The sequence below is a fragment of the Geospiza fortis genome, unplaced genomic scaffold (assembly GCF_000277835.1).
Source record: "Geospiza fortis unplaced genomic scaffold, GeoFor_1.0 scaffold59, whole genome shotgun sequence".
Taxonomy (NCBI): domain Eukaryota; kingdom Metazoa; phylum Chordata; class Aves; order Passeriformes; family Thraupidae; genus Geospiza; species Geospiza fortis.
Window position 1 is genome coordinate 2,026,457 of NW_005054381.1, and position 11,549 is coordinate 2,038,005.

General features: G+C 48.2%; 1 long non-coding RNA gene across 1 annotated transcript; it reads right to left on the reverse strand.

The window, feature by feature from the left end:
* Positions 1–6,248: 6,248 nt before the first annotated feature.
* LOC115948355 lies at positions 6,249–11,219 on the reverse strand. The gene is made up of 3 exons (XR_004082172.1): positions 10,659–11,219; positions 7,331–7,453; positions 6,249–6,421 (listed from the first exon to the last, which is right to left on the reverse strand). It is a non-coding gene; the product is annotated as an uncharacterized LOC115948355 (long non-coding RNA).
* Between the last annotated feature and the right edge of the window lie 330 nt (positions 11,220–11,549).

The window sequence follows — 11,549 nt, forward strand, 5'->3', positions numbered from 1 at the left end:
GATGTCCCCCCTGAGGCTGCCCTGGCCCAGCCTGAGGCCGTTCCCTCTCCTCCTGTCCCTGTTCCCTGGAGCACAGCCCGACACCCCCGGCTGTCCCCTCCTGGCAGGAGCTGTGCAGAGCCACAAGGGCCCCCTGAGCCTCCTTTGCTCCAGGCTGAGCCCCTTCCCAGCTCCCTCAGCCTCTCCTGGGGCTCCAGACCCTCCCCAGCTCTATTCCTTTCTCTCATACCTAAGTGTATGATCAGAGGCACCACTGTGCTGCTAATTTATTGTGTGCCTCAGCCTTTGCCAAAGCAGGAGCACAAGAGCATCAATACTCTGGTTCTGATACCTCCCTTCCTTAAGAGGCTCTGAGATGAGTGTATCTTTTAAAGAAAAAAAATTGTCTTGTGTCTGTAGGTTATTTCCCAGAGAAATACCAAAAATACCTTTCTGCTGAGAATTAGCCTTTCTAATTTCATAAAATGCAAATCCACTGTGCAGGGCCCAGATAAACACACACTGGAATGGCCTCACTGCTGGTGCACAGTCCTGGCTGTGCTACTGGGATTCTTCAACCATTTCCAGCCCCAGCACTCAGCCACATGCCTGAAACTCCTCACCTTAGTGCGGCTCATGTTTTCCTTTTCTTTGAGGCTTTGAAGAGCTTAAAGATCACCTCTCTCAAAGCACTTGACAAAAGTATCTCTGCTCTATGGGAAGGTAACTCCTGCACTCTTCATCTGAAGCCTTTTTCTATCTGCCTGATCTTGTCATGTCTTTTTATTTTTCCCAGAAAATTCACCTTCGTCCTCTTTTTTGTTTCATGACCAGCATCCCACTCATTTCTGGCCTTCTCAGGCAGGAGGCGCCTCTGGGTGCTGTGTCCAGCTCTGGATCCTCAGCACAGCAGGGACAGGAGCTCCTGGAGCGGGGCCAGCTCAGGCTGTGAGGATGAGGAGGGCCTGGAGCATCTCTGTGCCCAGGAAAGGCTGAGGGAGCTGGGGCTGCTCAGGCTGGAGAGGAGCCCCAGCTGAGAGGGGGCCCCAGCCCTGGGGGGCACCGTGTGCAGGGAGGGGCAGAGCAGGGCCCAGGCTCTGCTCCAGGCCCAGCAGTGGCACCAGAGCCACGGGCAGGGCCTGAGCCCAGCACTGCCCCTGCCCAGGAGGCACAACTTCTGCCCTGGGCAGTGCCCAGCCCTGAGCAGGCTGCCCAGGGAGGGGCTGGAGTGTCCCTCAGCGGGGATACTGCAGAGCCCTGTGCACACAGTGCTGTGCCCTGTGCTCTGGGATGGCCCTGCCTGAGCAGGGAGGTGCCACCAGGGACCCCCTGGGCCCCTTCCAGCCTGGCCCAGCCTGGGGTTCTGTGAATCACTGGCAAGACAAAAGACAAGACCAGGTATTATAAAGACCAGGGGAAGAAACAAAGTATGAAACACATTTAGGCTTTGGCTTTCTGTGCTGCAATTTCAATCTCTATTTTCCCACTGCATTCCCCAAATATTTCCTCCCTGTCCCACCACCCTTGGTCACCCTGGCCATCCCTGTCTCAAAGCCCTTCAGAACTGACCAGGATATTTAGGATTAATAGCTGAGCTTTAGTGTTTCCATCCAGCAAATGGATATTGCTCATCTGAATGTTATGGTCAGAGCTGATGGCTCTAAAGCTCCTTAAAGATATGATGCTGTAAAAATTGTAAAGGCTATTGATAGTTTATTATTTTTTATCTGTAATATTTACAGCCTTTCACTTCCTTCTTGCATAACATAGCAAATGTTGTTCTGCTTCCTGAAAATGTGTGGTAAATCAACTGATCCACTGTTGTTTTCAAGTATTCTTACTTAGTTAGTTTTCATGCACATGTTTTGGAATCTATGTAAAATATGCCTTAAATAGCTGAATAAAATAAATGCCAGGGCTCTTAGAGCTTTTTCCACCTGCTTTCAATGCAGAGCTGCCAAACAATTTCAGTGGTTTATAGCCTGTTGCCCAAAATCAAATTCTGTGTTACTTTTGGTTTAAGGGCTAATAGCTTTTTGAAATATATTAGTGTTTTCTGGTGACAGATCCAAGATTAGCTTTTATCCATTGTTCCAAGAGGTATTCCATAATCCTGTGGCACAGTCAACTTTATGAGGAATTTTACAACCTTTCATGAGCGCTTTGTGTTTTAAAATGCTAAAAAAGCAGTTCAGGAGAGAGGAAAACAAAGCACTGCAGTGTGTCCCTCTGATGTTCCATTGGCCTTTGAAGTGCTGGGGAGTGAGGAGGGATGACTGCAGGAATGACTGCAGGAGGAATCACTTTGCCCAGACAGACTGAGGAGCCAGCCAGCCAAAGTTTTTTGAGTGCTGCAGAGCTGCTTTACTGGAGCAGTGTTTGCCTTGAGACAATGAATGAACAGCCAGAGTGGGGGAGCCCAAGTCACTGCCAGACCTTGAGCACGTCCTTGGGAGCAGCAGCACTGAAGAATGGCAGCCACTGGAGTGATGTCAGTCAGTCCTGATTTTTTCATGTGATGAGATCAAAGCCAGAGTGGGCAGCAGATTGAGGAGGAGGATTGTGCCCCTGTGCCCAGGTGAGACCCCACCTGCAGAGCTGCCCCAGCCCTGGCCCAGCACAGGCAGGAGCTGGAGCTGCTGGAGGAGCCCAGAGGAGGCTCCAGGATGAGCAGAGGGATGGAGCAGCTCTGCTGGGAGGAAAGGCTGGCACAGCTGGGAATGCTCACCTGGAAAGGAGAAGCTCTGGGGTCACCTCAGTGTGGCCTTGCAGGGCCTGAAAGGAGCCTGCAGGAAACATGGAGAGAGACTTTGGACAGGGGATGGAGGGACAGGACAAGGAGGAATGGGATCAAAGTGACAGAGAATGGGTTTAGGTGGGATATTGGGAATTAGGAATTGTTCCCTGGCAGGGTGGGCAGGCCCTGGCACAGGGTGCCCAGAGCAGCTGGGCCTGCCCCTGGATCCCTGGCAGTGCCCAAGGCCAGGCTGGACAGGGCTTGGAGCAGCCTGGGACAGTGGGAGGTGTCCCTGCCATGGCAGGGGTGGCACTGGATGGGCTTTAAGCTCCCTTGCAATCCAAACCATTCCTGGGTTTCTCTTCTATGATTCTGGGGTTTGAGGCAGTGCAAAAGCAGGACTTTGGGAGTGCATCCATTGCTCCCAGGTGGTTTCTGCAGGGCAAGGCAAAGGCAGAGCAGTGCTGGGGGAGGGCAGGCTCAGGATATCCCTGCTTTGTGCACTGTTGCAAACCATGGGTATGCCTGGGATGAATCTCTCCATAATACTTTATTCCTCTTTTGCATGGGGAAAAAGGGAAACACCCAAGTGCTGTGATGAGATAGACCAGAGGAGGGAGAATTGGATGGGCTCAGCACAGCTTTTTTCCCTTTAAAAGCTACTCTATGAGACCTTCAGCCCTAAATGCAAATGTATATCTTTCCAGGAGAAGTATTTCTGAGGCAGGGTCTAGCACATCATTTTCTCTCCCTGCCTCCTTAAAGATGTCATATCCTTCCCCCACAACAAATGCTATTGTTGGAAAGAAAATGGAAAATCTTTCTGGTCATTCTTCTGAAATGAAAGCAGCAATCTTCAAAGCTAAGAACAATCCCTTCAGGGTAGCTGAGTAACTGCTCAGGCTATACAAAAACAGCCAATTTGTACTTGTGAGGTATCAAGGCTCAGCTGTTCGATGGGGCTGGAGATGTTTGTACCTGGCAGTGGCTGGAGTCGTCTGTCACTGGGACATGGTGGGCTAGGCCTGGTCACTGAATGGTGCTTGAAGCCTGTTTTTGTACTGGGGGAGAAATCACAGCCTATTCAGGGCACCAGTTTTCATTTGATGGAGGGAGTCACAGGTTTGACTGAGCCATGAGATCTGCTTTCCTTTGCAGTTCCGCCATCCAGTGCCTGGTGGGAGCGGAGCAGGCTCAGCCTCTCCTGGTTTGTCCTCCCAGCCAAAACTCGGCTTTGTTTTGTCCCTCATCTCCTACTGCAGTTCCACCTAAACATTAAACAAAGGAGGTGACAGGGTTCTCTGTGAATAATTCCCCAGCTGAGAATATTTGTAGTAAAAAGGAGATTCCTACCTCAAAATAGTTTCTTCTGGGGGCTTCCCCAGTGGAATTGGCAGTTCTGTGGAGCCCACCTCCCAAACCAACCTCTCACCTGTGGCTAGCACTGTTTCTGTACCATTGTCAAGCTGCGGAGTTCAGGCTGTTCAGCCACTCTGGAATTGTAGCCTTCAGTTGAGTGTCTGCATATTTGACCCATGAGAAGATGGACAAGATGATCAGAGGGATGGAAGGTTGAAGCTCCTGAGGAGCTCTGAGGAAAGGCTGAGAGAGCTGACAGGGAAGGTGGGCAGAGAGGATTTACAGGGCCCTGGCACAGGTGCCCAGAGGAGCTGTGGCTGCCCCTGGATCCCTGGCAGTGCCCACGGCCAGGTTGGATTTGGGGCTTGGAGCAGCCTGGGATGATGGAAGGTGTCCCTGCCATGGCAGGGGTGGAACAAGAAGGGCTTTAAGGTCCTCTCCAACCCAAGCCACACTATGACTCTATGACTTCCCTAAAAACTCAGCTCTGGGCATTTTGGCTGGAGACACCCAATGAATGAACAGCAAATCTGAGATAAAATCCAATTTGGTTTTGTTTTTCCCCCCATACCTTTCATTGAACTCCACAAGGATACACAGCACCTGTGAGGTTTTACTGAGACAGACACTTGGTGTGTTTTGGGAACTGGGAAGAGAGTTCATATACAGATTCCCAAAACAGAACAAAAGGCTGCCTGAGAGGGAAGTTCAGTTGTTTAACTCAGAGTGTAAACACATATATGTCTGTTCCTTGACCTACTTGATTTTCTAAACATTAAGAACTGCTTTGAATTATTGTTTTTGCTGGGATGCAGACCTCTTGAATTTTTTATGAGAAGCATCTTCTAAATTCTCTAGCAAGAATTTATTGATGTCAATCAATGATGTTTAATCAGTGTGATGCAGTTCACACTGGCATTTGTCAAGCAGTTGTTGCCATCTGTGGTTCCTCTTTATTGGGCAGTTTAAATTTTTTGGGCTAAAGCAGTGTATTATTTGCAGATGGCCAGCCCACCATTCAGAACCACAGCAGGATAAACACTGCCCTGGCATGGCTGGGACAGTTTAAGCACAGTGCAAGAGACATCTGACTACTGCAAAAGAAGAATTACATGAAAAGACATAAGCAGGCAAGGATTTGTGCACAGTGGCTTGTAAAAGTCACAGGTTATTTTTTAAATTTGCTTTCTTTAATACAACACTGTCTGTATTTTGAGATTGACACAGGGAGGGCTCTCATGGGTAAGGAATAAAAGACGGGGGTCAGTTTTCCATTGGCATCTATGGCTGCACCATGGCCAAGCCTTGGATTTGTACCTTCAGTGCAGTGTCTGTGACTTTGGACTCTAATTCTGCCCAGCATGGTCCTGCTGGGGGGAGCAGGAGCATGGGCAGAGCCATGGAGGGTTCAGAAAAGGCTTTGAGCCTTGAGCCTAAGCTGAGTACTTGGTCTAAGTCAGGGGATAAGTTGTCCCCCTTGAGCAGGAGCTGTAGCATCCAGAAAGTCAGAGCCAGGCTCAAGCAGCAGCCAAGAGGGGATTCTCCATTTCTGGGCTCTCCTCTGAGGTGGGACAGGACAGATTGCTACAGGAAGCAAGAGCAGGATTTGGGGAAACAGCTGAGCCCTGAGAGGGCTCCTCCATCCAGGCAAACTGAATTCTGGGCTTTGTCTGGATATTGAGTTCTGGGCTTTGTCTTGGCTGCAGTGTCAGACCTGCACTTGGGACAGTCATGGGAAAGGCAGTCAGGATGTTAATAGGAACAGGGATGTGCAGTTTGACTTGGGGATCTTTCAGCATTTCCCTGCTCCCCCAAGGCATGGCCATAGTGCAGTGCTGCTGCAGGAGCAGCAGCTGAGTGTGGCAGCCTGGGTCTGGTGACAAAACAACCCCTTGTCCTGAAAGCTCCTAAAGGCTTTGGTCCTGGCTGGGTCCTTTGTGTCATCTCTTGGTTTCCTTGGGAATTTAAACCCCAGGGAATGGCTCCCACTGCCAAGGATAGATGGGATATTGGGAATCAGGAATTGTTCCCTGGGAGGATTTACAAGGCCCTGGCACAGGGTGCCCTGTGGCTGCCCCTGGATCCCTGGCAGTGCCCAAGGCCAGGCTGGACAGGGCTGGGAGCACCTGGGACAGTGGGAGGTGTCCCTGCCATGGCAGGGGTGGCACTGGGTGGGCTTTAAGGTCCTTTGCAACCCAAACCATTCTGTGATTCTGTGCTTTTCTCAAAGGTCTTCAGGTATCGTTTTGTTTGCTGGTGTAACAAACCAGCAAATGCTATTCCCTGGCTCAAGGAGTATCAGGTGATGATTAGGTGCTGAAATAACTTGGGCCATGTAAGTACCTTCTGTAAAACAAAAAAAAAAAAGTGAGAAATTATTTTCTAATGACACAAGGAGTCAATATTTAAAATGGATTTTCTGATTTTTTGGATGATATATCAAAATTTCAATGAAATGGCTCCTCTTGCTCTTCTCCCTTTCTCCCTGTTTTTCAAGAAATAAACTGAAGTTTTTCCAACCAGCTCTAATAATAAAATGATTTAAGAATTTGGTTCTGGTCATCAAGATGAATATTGAAGTTCAAAGCAGCAAAACTGAAGAGTAGTTGACTTTAAGCTATGATTTTGCTTTTTGTATGTTCCTTAATTTCTGAAGTCAGTCAAGAGCTGAAGCCATTCTAGAAGCTTTATAAATGCTGATCCTGAATGATATTTATTGATAACCATAGCACAGATCTTTTTAATATCCTTGAGGGAACCATGCAACAATCTCATATGCTAAAAGCACAATAAGTTTCTTGTTTTTTTCACAGCATTTCCCTGATGTATCAGTGATGAGCTGTCCATGCTCACAGGCTGAACTTAAAAATTCATGAAATATGAATGGAGTTATTGTAATGTGCAACTAAATATGTTCCCAACTTTGAAGATAACACTGAGGAAAGTTACTTTTGTGCATTAGCTGTTCCCATAGTGGAGAAAAAAGTTAAGGCTGGGGATAAGGGGTTCACTCCTTGCTGTTAAATATGTGCCTGAAGTATCTCAGAAATGGCTCAGAGAGAGCAGAGTGAGCCACCAACTTCAGAATATTGGCTTCTGAAAATAATAAAACATCTTTCTATACAAGTTTTACTCCTTTCACCAGCCCAGGCCCCATAGTGATGTTGGTGACCCTTGCAGGGAGCAGACATGGAGAAAACTCCAGTGGGAAAACCAAAGAATTCATGGGCAACACAGAGGCTTAAATTCATCTACCTGATGAACATGTGGCTTTCTCAGAGGTGGTTTTGATGGCAAAGCAACAAAATTGAGGCTGAATAATCAGGTGTTCTTGAGAGTCTGACAGAAAAAAGGAAAGATGCAACTCCCAAGCACCACCTGAAAGCAAAGAAATAACCCAGCTGTACTCACAGCACTCCAGCCAGAACTTTCAGACTTTGAGGAAATAAAATTTGCTTTAAATGGAACCCTTTCTGCAGGTTTTTGTTTGGCTGTTTGGGGTTTTTTGTTTGTGCTGTTTTTTTTTTTTTAATTTTTTTTTTCCAGATCACTATTTTCATACAGGGATTTGGTTATGGAAAGGCTCATTTAAGCAATTCAAAGAAATTTAGCTAATATACCCAAACTTTCCCCCCCCCCATCTTCCTTTGAGCTGGTGGTACAAGGCTGGAAATGTAGTGGATGCATCCTGGGATCATCTGGGTGAGCACCCAGCTGGTGCTGGGGGAAGGCACCTTTGCCCTGGAGAACCCCCAGCACTGGCAGAAGCTCCAGTGAGTAACAGAAACTATTTTTTCCTGCCTGTTTTACATCTCCCAGATTGTGAAGACAGTCTGCCCCAGATCTGTCATGGTATCATGCTACCATCACACTCTCCTGAAGCAATTGGGGGGTGATAGCTTCTGCAGATCAAGTTATTTTTGTATTTTTAATTCTTCTTCTAACTGGCAGCTCGTGTTGGCTGTATTTTAAGGAGCAAAGATTTCAGCTAAAGCATTACTATGTCATTAACCAATCCATTGAATATTCATGATTTAGTGGATTTTTTCCCCCCACAGAAGGAGAGAAGTAATTATTTTGGCTAGCACTTGAAAAGAGTGTGTGTGTGCTGTTCACAGAACTCCACTGGAATGGGCAAAAATAGAATTTTTCTATTAGACATGCAAACTGATCTCCTCTGCCCGATACTGATACGTTCTTCTACTCTATTTAGTAACAATGTTTCAAGCTAATTTTTTTTTCTTGGTAGGAATGTAATGAAAGTGAAAAAAAAAAAAGATAAAAAATTGAAGGAAAAAACCTTCAAACTCTCCAGTGGAGGCTGATAGTTGATACAAGGTTGATACTTGGTTGAAGCCTGATTTGGAGAGTGGAGTCTTGACAGATCTTTTCAAGCAACCATTTTGTATTTGCTGTTTAAATTTAGTTCAGTGTTCTGGGGATGCAAAGCTCAAAGGAAGTACGGGTGGGGAAGCTGCTCTGAGGCCTTGGAATGCCACAAAAGCACAACTTTTCCTTGTCTCCTACAGCCATGTCCTGTTGGTGTCCATCTTCAGGGCAGAATAACAGGAAAGAGCCCCAGGGCATGCCAGGGGAAGTTAAATTAGATATTAGGAAAATTTCATCACTGAGAGGGCGGTCAGGGCCTGGCACAGGCTGCCCACAGCAGGGTGGAGTCACCAGCCCTGGTAGTGTTCCAAAAACATGTGGGTGAGGCACCTGGGGACAGGGGTTAGTGCTGAACAGGGTGCTGGGGCTGGGTTGATGAAGGATGACCTTGGAGGTCTTTCCCAACCTTGGTGATTCTGATTCTCTGATTCAGTGGACTCTTTGATGTTTGTTGCTGTTATCTGAAGCATTCTGCTCTCCCTTGTTGCTGCAGGGGAGGTACAGAGGGATGTGTTTGTGGATAATTCTGCAGCTCTGGTGACACAGGTGGCACTTGGCTCCCTGGCAGTCCCAGGGAGCTGAGCCTTGTTCAGAACGTGCTGAGGGTGGTTCTCAGGACACACTGAAGGGAATGTGATGCTTGGTGTGAACAGAACACTCTGGGGTGTGCTTGGTCTCCTCAGGCCAGAAGTGACTGGAGTGCAACTGAACAAAACTGAAATAACTTCTCCCAAGTGGAAGAAATGAAGGGAAAGTTGCTGCTGCTGCTGAGAGCAGCAGGGCAGAAGGGGCCTGTGGAACATGGAATGCTGCAAATCAGTACGGAAAGGGGGATCAGCTTTTCCTCAGGCTGGTTCCCTTAGCAGGTCTGCAAAGAGAAGCCCTGCTCAGCTGCCCCTGAGGTCAGCAGCAGGGCCAGCTGTCCTGGAGGAGCTGCAGCTGGGCTGGGGACAGTCCCAGGTGATGGGATCATTGTCAGCCAGCACAGCTTCAAAGTCTGCTGCTTGCCTCTCCCCAGAATAAAAGAACAGCAGCAGCAACAGAAACCCAGGGAGCTTTTACAAGTTAATCTTCCCAGACAGGGCAGGGGGGCTCTTGGCTCACGTGTGTTCTGACTTTTTAGCTCTCATGTTATTTCCCACACAGTTATTTTTCCTTGCATTTTTTTTGACATCTTTATTTTCTCCTGCTGTGCTGCCCTCCCCAGGACCACACACTCAGGGGTGCCAGGTGCCCTGTAGCCATCTGTCACCCTAAGGGGACTTGTGGCTTTCTCCCTCCCTCCTGTTTTTTGGGGATTTAATTCTGCTCCTTTCTTGGGAGAAGTGGTGGCAAAAATGCTCTCCTTCTCCTTCAGCAAGGAGCTGCTTCAAATTCTTGCATTCTCTTTTTTAAGATCTTAAGATTATTTTTTTCCCATTGGGATAATCTGTAACAGCCATGTGCCAAAAGCCTTTAAATCCAGCTTTTGCCAAACTGGTTTATAATTAAAATAGATCTTGCTGCTTCTGTGTAATACACCAGCCTGACTTCAGTGGGAGCAGTGGTAATGAGGACAACGGGAATGGTTCTTTATCCCAGACTGCTTCAGAATAAGCAGCAGGTATTTTTCTGTTTGCACAAATATTTCTGCTCCTGACAGTTAAAGCCATGTGGTTTCCCTTTTTGGTAAACTACTCTGCCAAGTTGGGGTGGTGTTTGTTTATTTGTTTAATAAAAAGTGTTTTTATTTATAGAGAAGAAAAATCTCAGTTGTCAGCTTTGGAAACAAACCTTCTGTTTATTGTGTGCCAAAACACCCCTATAGAACCCCCAAACCAGCTTCCCCTCAGCACCTGCCAAAAGCTGGTTTTCAGCAATTTGTGAGGTATTTCTAGCTCTATGTCACACAAATTGTTCACATTTTCACCCTCTTATAATGAATCTGAGTGTGGATGATGGACTGACCACAGTATTTTAGGGTCTGACTATGAGTTATGTGCCGGTCTCTGCTCCAGATTTGTAGCAGGATCCTGGCTCTGAACATAAAAGCCATAAAAGACTTCATGTGCAGCTAGGACTGAATTAAAACTCCAAATCCTCCAAGGCAATTTTAGGTTTGTTTCCATGGCATTGATTTTTTTTGTTTGTGTTTTTTTTTTATTATTTTTTTATTTTTTAATTATGGCTTGAAGAGGAGAGAGGTTATTCTTACCTTTTGAAAAGTTGCCTTGTAGGATACAATGGTTCAAGGTTGTTTGAATTTCTAATGCCTGTTGGTGCCATCGTTCTGAAAAGCAGGGTTAACTGTAGCACACGGATAAAGCTCAGAAAACAGGGTTACTGGGGTTGTTCAGTAGTGGCTGTGCCCTGTGAGAAGATTCAGCATTCTAGCATTAAAACGTTGGATGTGAACTGTAGTTTATGATGTTTATCACTTTACCTGATGTCAGGGTTTGAGGTGCAGGTGATCCTTGCTAACGACAGCCGTGACAGCTCTGAAGTCATTCCCTCGCTCCGGCACGGAGGAGCCTGGGGAAGCAGGATGCTCCCTTTGTCATTCCGTGCCGGGCAGGGAAAGCCAGCGTTCCGAGGGAGACGACAAAGCTTCCATCTGGGAAAGCGGGGAGCAGAGTCCAGGAGAGGGCCACGCACCGCTCCGGGGGCTCAAACTTTCTGTGACACCGAGCGGCCCGAGCGCGCTACCGCGACCGGCCCCATCTCCTCCCGCTCCAGCCCCGCGCTCCCCATGCCCTCACGGCCCCGGCACCGAGGGTTCCCCATCCCGCACAGGGCCGGCACGCAGCGCTCCCCATCCCCATACAGGGCCGGCATCGAGCGCTCCTCATCCCCACACAGCACCAACACCGAGCGCTCCCCATCCCCTCACGGCTCCAGCACCCATTGCTCCTCATCCCCACACAGCACCGGCACCGCGCGCTCTTCATCCCATCACGACCCCGTCACTCAGCGCTCCTCATCCCCTCACGGCTCCAGCACTCCCAGCTCCCCATCCCCTCACGGCTCCAGCACCCGGTGCTTCCCATCCCCTCACGGCCCCGGCACTCCGCGCTCTCCATTCCCGCCTGGCCGCGGCTCTCCCCCA